A 9,389-nucleotide genomic window follows, 5' to 3' on the forward strand; every position below is an offset into this window, starting at 1 on the left:
TTACTTCACCAAATTACAAGATTTCATTCCACGAATGTGAAAAAACCATTTGTTGATATTCTATTGATTGTGGACCCTACATAATCTACATTAGAGTACCCATGTACATTAATCTGACCTTGGCATTTGTAAAGAAGTCTCATGTCTGGTCTTCCTTTCAAATACTAGACAATTCTATGTACAACACTCATATAAGTTTTTCGAGGAGCTTCCATAAATCTACTAACCTGTCCCACAACATAAAATATGTTTGGATGAGTTATAGTGATATAAATGAACTTTTCAACTGGGCACATGTACTGAGTTCTATCTTTCAAAACTAGGGAGCTGTCATCAAATAAATCCACTTGTACTTCTAGAGATGTATTTGCCAGTTTGGCATCCTGAAGCGCGATCTCACTAAAAACGTCTATAACATACTTTCAATAAGATACAAGAAAATGCCCGATTTATTTCTCACTACTTCAATACCGATAAAACACAAAAGGAGTCCCATATATTTTATGTCTTGAAGTTCCTTTAAAGGTGATTTTTAATCTCAACAATCCCACAAACATGTGAACTTTAAAATGAAGATAGGAGAGGCCATATAAATATGAGTGAAAGATTCAATGGCAACCTAAGTAAACAAGCATTGTTAGACATGACATTCACTAATAAACAAAAGGTGGTCAAATTCTTAGGAGCCTCCACAAGAATGGATGTCAAAGGTAACAACCATGGATGAAACAAGGGCAATAAATCTAGTTACATTTGAAGAGCTTATGGGTAATCTTCTAACTTATGAGATGAACCTAAAAGAATTTGAGAAAGGTCTCCAGTGCTCTTATAGTCAATGAATTTGATGACTCTTGGTGGTATGAAACTTCTTTAGATGATGATATATTTTAGTTTGTCAAGAAATTCAAAAGATTTCTTGGGTTTATTAAAGGCAAATGATAAGCAAAAAATAAACAAAACAACAAATGCTTCAAGTGTACAAACAAAAACCATTCATTGTTGATTGTTCAATGAACAAGAAGAGAACAAAGTCGACCAAGTTAAAGGTATTAAGAGTTGAAAAGAGGGATGAAACACTCTTCAGTTCAGAGAATGAAGCCCAAGAGGAATATGTAGCCAACCCTGCCCTCATGGCCTTAGAATAAGAGGTATGCTCAAAACTAGATGAAAATGAGTGCAATGAACATAGGCTTTTTAAAAAATGTGAATATATGCTAGTAAAAAATAGTAAATTGACTAAACTATATAATATAGAGAAACTTGAGAAAGATGACTTAAAATTTTGTCCATAATGATGTTGTAGCTAAGCTAGGCTCATTAAGTCATAAGCATGAAGACCTAGTCAAACTATAAAATGAGGAGCTACTTAGTGTAAAATCACATGATTCCTATGTAAGTATAGATAAGCACGAGGCTTTCAAAGCCATGTATGTAAATCTAGAAAGGGAAAGGGATTGTCTAAAAACTTATTTATAAAAAAAATCTCTAAACATTGATAGGTTGAAAACTTTGATACAATTTCAAAAGGTTGCACAAGATAAAGTTCTAGGTTATAATGAAAATGTTAGTCTAGGAAATTTAGAAAGTTATGCTAAACCTAGCATGATAGAAGTCTTTGACATATTGTGTAATTATTAACTTAGCATCATGGGGATCAAAGGGATTTCCTATTATTGACTAATCTTTGCCAAAGGGATTTCCCTCACTTTGGAGATCATATAGGACAAGTGTAATTTTTGTATGAGATTTTTATTATGAAATCAGCCTACTTTGGAGGTGTTGTGCATGCTTAAAATGTAAGTAAGCAACCTTTGCCTTATAATTAGTCAAGTCTTGTGTAGGGAAGAACATCAATCAATTCAAATTGCGTACCAAAGTCTTCGTAGTTGAAGTTTAGGAGTTGAAATCCTTTATGGGTCTAAGCTTGCCTAACCTAGTTTGCTATTAAAAATCCATTTGTGGGTGGACACTTATGTAACCTAGTCTGCTTTTAAAAGCCCATTTGTGGGTGCAGGCATGTATAGCCTAATCTATTGTTAATCATCATCCCAAGTGAGGGTCTATACAAGTGTGCTTAGTGTCTTACAAGTCATTGTTAAGTTCAGCATTATAATTTGGCTAGTGTACTCCAAATTGAGTGGCACAAGGCAACAATGTAATTTTCCCCCTCATGTGTATTTGATGTAGATGTCTTTTTATTCTGTGGATTCAACTCCAACTTGAAAAAACCTTGGGACATAATGTAGCAACTTGAGTTTTCATTGTAAACCACTATAAATATTTTGAGTGTTGATTGAGTGATTGTGAGTATTTTATTAAACTTAGTTTAAAATTAAATTGTAAATATAATCTTCTTAAAAACTAAAAGATCACACATAGCCCCAATAAGAAATAAAAAAATTAGCAGCAATGTGAAGAAACCGATTCACCTCTATTACGAGAGAAATAATTTGTTAAATTCATCAAGTTATGTAATAAATTATCAAAGTCAACAAAAAATCAATCAGGAGAAGATCTCTTGATTACCTCAATTATGACAATCAAGTAATTGATTGCATAAACGAAGGAAATTTGAGTCCTTGACGACAGATTCAAATTTTATCAACTTAGTCTATAAATAAACAATACGAATTCACCCCAAATCAATAAAATATCTCTCCCTTTCTTTCCATCTAGGAATTAGACTCTCAGGACCGAACTATAGAAAATTTCTTTATGCCTTTTTTTGTACTTATAATTTTATTTTCGCATAAACTTTTACTAGTATCAGAATTGAAGGCTTGATGTTTAACTTAATATTTTTTTTCCTCAAAATTGAAGCAACTATTTCAAAGAAATGGAAATTGATTGTTTGCCTCTTATTTTCTAAAACCCCATAAAAAATAGGCATCACAATTTTCCTTATTCCATCAAGAGGAAAATAATTAGCAAGCGTGGATCACTCGATAGCCATGCTGAGCCATGGTCGCTTACTCACCCTATTCAAATATGGGATCTGCTATAAGAACTGAGTACAAATCTGATAAGATGATAATGGGCCTGTGGCATCCAATAATGTGTCAGGCTAGCAAACGAGTTCAGATCCAATGCGTTGTAACTATGTGAAATTTGATGCACAGTTTAGAATCCAAATAGGAAATCTGCCAAGAAATAAAACAATTTACCCTGCATTCGACTCAACTTATGATATATACTTCTCAAGTTTGAATCGATTATGTTAAAATATAGGATTTCATGATGTATAATCATAGTAAAAGATGATTAAGGGGTGAGAAGAAGAAGAAAAGTTATGGAGAGAAGGTTCTAGGAGGAGAAGAGGAAGAATGACGAATTTGGAGAAAAGAGGAGGAAATGACGAATTTGGAGAAAAGTGGAGGTAGATTGACGAATTTGGAGAAAAAGGAGGAATAATAGGGTAATGGACTTAACCAAGTCCTCCCCCTTAAGTTTTATTTGAAGATATTAAAAATATTAATATTACAAGAATACTCTTCACCCTTGTAAGAGTGAATAAAAGACAAAAATCATAAGCAAATTACAACAATGCCAACTTAATTACATCATATCTTCCAACACTCCCCTCAAGCCGGGAGGTAATGGCAATAATCCCAACATTAACCAAATAACGTAGATGTAGTAATAAGCTCCTCCATCGCGGTGTCCCAACGTCGGGCACAAACTCTCAAAGGCTCAGATATCAATACTAGCCCCTGAATTGTATGACTTTGTATCACTTAACATGAATGACATGAGTCTAGAACCACTCCACAACGTTTCCCTATTTTAAGATATTTCCTTCACAATTTTTGTGGCCTTCCCTTTTTTAGTAACTTCTAGCAGAGGTTTAAGCTTCTTCATGGAACAAGGTGGACAATACCACTCATCAAAGGTTATCTTTCTCACCCAAGGAGTGCAACAGGGTAGAAATAAATCCCCATCACAAAGGTCACAAATTAGCATATTTAATCGGTTATCATCATAACCACATACTTTACAAGACTTAAAGTGATTGGCTTTTTCATCATCAACACCCAAGATATTATCAGCAGAACCACAAGAGCAATTAAGCTAGTTACATTTGAAGAGCTTATGGGTAATCTTCTAACTTATGAGATGAACCTAAAAGAACTTGAGAAAGAAGATCTCCAGTGTTCTTATAGTTAAGGAATTTGATGACTTGAGAATGAAACTTATTTAGATGAATTGACTAAACTATATAATATAAAGAAACTTGAGAAAGATAACTTAAATTTTATTCATAATGATGTTGTTGCTAAGTTAGGCTCATTATGTCATAAGCTTGAAGAACTAGTCAAACTATACAATGAGGAGCTACTTAGTGTAAGATCACGTGATGCCTATGTAAGTATAGATAAGCTCGAGGCTTTAAAACTCATGTATGTATCCCTAGAAAGGAAAAGGGATTTTTTAAAAACTGATTGATAAAAAATTTCTCTTAGCATTGATAGGTTGGAAACCTTGATACAATTTCAAAAGGTTACACCAGATAAAGTTCTAGGTTATAATGAAAATTTTAGTCTAGGAAATTTAGAAAACTATGCTTAACCTAGCATGATTGAAGTGTTTGACATATTGTGCAATTATTAACATAGCATCATGGGGATCAAAGGGATTTCCATCACTTCGGGGATCATATAGGACAAGTGTAATTTTTCTATGAGCTTTATATTATGAAATCAGCCTACTTGGGAGGTTGTGTGCATGCTTAAAACGTAAGTAAGCAACCTTAGCATTATAATTGGTCAAGCGTTGTGTAGGCAAGAACATCATTCAATTCAAATTGTTTACCAAAGTCTTTGTAGTTAAAGTTGAGGAGTTGAAATCCTTTATGGGTCTAAGCTTGCCTAACCTAGTTTGCTATTAAAAATCCATTTGTGGGTCGACACTTATGTAACCTAGTCTGCTATTAAAAGCTCATTTGTGGGTTTAGGCATGTGTGGCCTAGTCTATTGTTAATCATCATCCCAAGTGAGGGTCTATACAAGTGTGCTTAGTATGTTATAAGTCATTGTTAAGTTCAGTATTATAATTTGGCTGGTCTACGCTAAATTGAGTGGCATAAGTCTCTATATAGGCAACAATGTAATTTTCCCCTCATGTGTATTTGATGTAGATGTCGTTTCACCTTTTTACTTGGTGGATTCAACTCCAACTTGAAAAAACCTTTTGACATAATGTAGCAACTTGAGTTTTCATTGCAAACCACTATAAATATTTTGTGTGTTGATTGTGTGATTGTGAGTATTTACTTAAACTTAGTTTAAAATTAAATTGTAAATAGAATCTTCTTAAAAATAAAAGATCACACGTAGCCCAAATAAGAAATTATAAAATTAGCAGCATTGTCAATAAACCGATTCACCTCTATTAAGAGAGAAATAATCAGTTAAATTCATCAAGTAATGTAATAAATTATCAAAGTCAACAAAAAATCAACCAGGAGAAGATCTCTTGATTACCTCAATTATGACAATCAAGTAATTGATTTCATAAACAAAGGAAATTTGAGTCCTTGACGAAGGATTCAAATCTTATCTGATTAGTCTATAAATAGGCAATACGAATTCACCCCATTCAATAAAATATCTCTCCCTTTCTTTCCATCTGTGGATTAGACTCTCAGGGCCAAACTTTGTAAAATTTCTTTATGCCTTTTTTTCTTACTTGTAATTTTATTTTCGCATAAACTTTTACTAGTATAATAATAGAAGGCTTGATGTTTAACTTAATATTGTTTTTTCCTCAAAATTGAAGCAACTATTTCAATGAAATGGAAATTAGATTGTTTGCCTCATATTTTTTACAACCTTATAAAAAATAGGCATCACAATTTTCCATATTCCATCAAGAGGAAAATAATTAACAAGCGTGGATCACTCGATAGCCATGCTGAGCCATGGTTGCTCACTCACCCTGTTCAAATATGGGCTCTGCTACAAGAACTGAGTACAAATCTGATAAGATGATAGTGGGCCTGTGGCATTCAACAATGCATCAGGCTAGCAAACGAGTTCAGATCCAATGTGTTGTATCAATGTGCAATTTGATGCCTAGTTTAGAATCCTCATAGGTAATCTGCCAAGAAATAAAAAAAATTATCCCGCATTCGACTCAACCATCTATGATATATACCTCACAAGTATGAATCGATTATGTTGAAATATAGGATTTCATGATGTATAATCATAGTAGAAGAGGATTAAGGGGTGAGAAGAAGAAGAAGAGTTGTGGAGAGAAGGTTTTAGGAGGAGAAGAGGAAGAATGATGAATTTGGAGAAAAGAGGAGGAAAAATGACGAATTTGGAGAAAAGAGGAGGAAAAATGACGAATTTGGAGAAAAGTGGAGGAAGAATGACGAATTTGGAGAAAAAAGTAGGAATAATAGGGTAATGGACTTAGCCAAATCCTCCCCCTTAAGTTGTATTTAAAGATATTAAAGATATGAATATTACAAGAATACTCTTCACCCTAGTAAGAGTGAATAAAAGACAAAAATCATAAACTAATTATAACAGTGCCACCTTAATTACATCATATCTTCCAACACTCCCCTCAAAAAGGGAGTTAATGGCAATAATCCCAAAATGAACCAAATAACGTAGATGTAGTACAAGCTCCTCCATCACGGTGTCCCAACGCCGGGCCCAAACTCTCAAACGCTCAGATACCAATACTAGCCCCTGAATTGTATGACATTGTATCACTTAACATGAATGACATAAGTCTAGAGCCACTCCACAACTTTTCCCTATTTTAAGACATTTCCTTCACAATTTTTGTGACCTTTCCTTTTTTAGTAACTTCCAACAGAGGTTTAAGTTTCTTAATGGAACAATGTGGACAATACCACTCATCGAAGGTTATCTTTCTAACCCAAGGAGTCCAACAAGGTAGAAAGAAATCCCCCTCACAAAGGTCACAAATTAGTATATTTAATCGGCTATCATCAGAGCCACATACTTTAAAAGACTTAAAGTGATTGGCTTCTTTATCATCAACACCCAAAATATTATCAGCAGAAGCACAAGGGCAATAAAGCGAGTTACATTTGAGGAGCTTATGGGTAATCTTCTAACTTATTAGATGAACCTAAAAGAATTTGAGAAAGAAGATCTTCAATGCTCTTATAGTTATGGAATTTGATGACTTGAGTATGAAACTTCTTTAGATGATGATATATCTTATTTTGTCAAGAAATTCAAAAGATTTCTTGGGTTTGTGAAAGGCAAATGATAAGCGAAAAAGAAAGACAACAACAAATGCTTCAAGTGTACAAACAAAAACCATTCATTGTTGATTGTTCAATGAACAAGAAGAAAACAAAGTCGACCAAGAAAAAGGCATTAAGAGTTGAAAAGTGGGATGAAACACTCTTCGGTTCAAAGAATGAAGCCCAAGAGTAAGATGTAACCAACCTTGCCTTCATGGCCTTAGAATAAGAGGTATGCTCTAAACTAGATGAAAATGAGTTCAATGAACATAGGCTTTTTAAAAAATGTGAATATATGCTAGTAAAAAATAGTAAATTGACTTAAACTATATATTATAGAGAAACTTGAGAAAGATAACTTAAATTTTATTCATAATGATGTTGTTGCTAAGTTAGACTCATTAAGTCATAAGCTTGAAGAGCTAATCAAACTATACAATGAGAAGCTACTTAGTGTAAGATCACATGATGCCTCTGTAAGTATAGATAGCATGAGGCTTTAAAAGCCATGTATGTATCTCTAGAAATGGAAAGGGATTTTTTAAAAACTGATTTATAAAATTTTTCTCTAAACATTGAAAGGTTGGAAACCTTGATACAATTTCACAAGGTTACACCAGATAAAGTTCTAGGTTATAATGAAAATGTTAGTCTAGGAAATTTTAAAAACTTTGCTTAACCTAGCATGATTGAAGTGTTTGACATATTGTGAAACTATTAACCTAGCATCATGGGGATGAAAGGGATTTCCTATTATTGACTAGTCTTTGACAAAGGGATTTCCATCACTTCGGGGATCATATAGAACAAGTGTAATTTTGTCTAAGCTTTATATTATGAAATCAGCCTACTTTGGAGGCGTTGTGCATGCTTAAAATGTAAGAAAGTAACCTTTGCATTATAATTTGTCAAGCCTTGTGTAGGCTAGAACATCATTCTATTCAAATTGCTTACCAAAGTCTTTGTAGTTGAAGTTGAGGAGTTGAAATCCTTTATGGGTCTAAACTTGCCTAACCTAGTTTTATATTAAATCCATTTGTGGGTGGACACTTATGTAACCTAGTATTCTATTAAATGCCCATTTGTGGGTTCAGGCAAGTGTAGCCTAGTCTATTGTTAATCATCATCCCAAATGAGGGTCTATACAAGAATGCTTAGTGTGTTACAAGTCATTGTTAAGTTCAGCATTATAATTTGGCTGGTGTAGGCCAAATTAAGTGTCATAAGTCTCTATGTAGGCAACAATGTAATTTTCCCCTCATGTGTATTTGATGTAGATGTTGTTTGACCTTTTTACTGCATGGATTCAATTCCAACTTGAAAAAACCTTGGGACTTATTGTGCAACTTGAGTTTTCATTGCAAACCACTATAAATATTTTGAGTGTTGATTGTGTGATTGAGAGTATTTTCTTAAACTTAGTTTAAATTAAATTGTAAATAGAATCTTCTTAAAAATAAAAGATCTCACGTAGCCTAAATAAGAAATAAAAAAAGTATGAGCAATGTGTAGAAACCATTTCACCTCTATTGAGAGAGAAATAATTTGTAAAATTCATCAAGTTATGTAATAACTTAAGAAAGTCAACAAAAAATCAATCAGGAGAAGATCTCTTGATTACCTCAATTATGACAATCAAGTAATTGATTGCATAAAAGAAAGAAATTTGAGTTCTTGACGAAGGATTCAAATCTTATCTACTTAGTCTATAAATAGGCAATACATATTCACCCCTATTCAATAAAATATCTCTCCCTTTCTTTCCATCTGTGGATTAGACTCTCAGAGCCAAAGTATGTAAAATTTCTTTATGCCTTTTTTTCGTACTTGTAATTTTATTTTCGCATAAACTTTTACTAGTATCAGAATTGAAGGCTTGATGTTTAATTTAATATTGTTTTTTCCTCAAAATTGAAGCAACTACTTCAAGGAAATGGAAATTAGATTGTTTGCCTCTTATTTTTTAAAACCCCGTAAAAAATAGGCATCACAATTTTCCATATTCCATCAAGAGGAAAATAATTAGCAAATGTGGATCGCTCGGTAGCCATGTTGAGCCATGGTCGCTCACTCACCATGTTCAAATATGGGCTCTCCTACAAGAACTGAGTACAAATTTGATAAGATGATAGTGGGCCCATGGCATTCAACAATGAGT

The sequence above is a fragment of the Aristolochia californica genome, unplaced genomic scaffold (genome assembly GCF_029961685.1).
Source record: "Aristolochia californica isolate CCGP_79_NKW_82.1479 unplaced genomic scaffold, dmAriCali1.0.hap1 SCAF_5, whole genome shotgun sequence".
Lineage (NCBI taxonomy): Eukaryota > Viridiplantae > Streptophyta > Magnoliopsida > Piperales > Aristolochiaceae > Aristolochia > Aristolochia californica.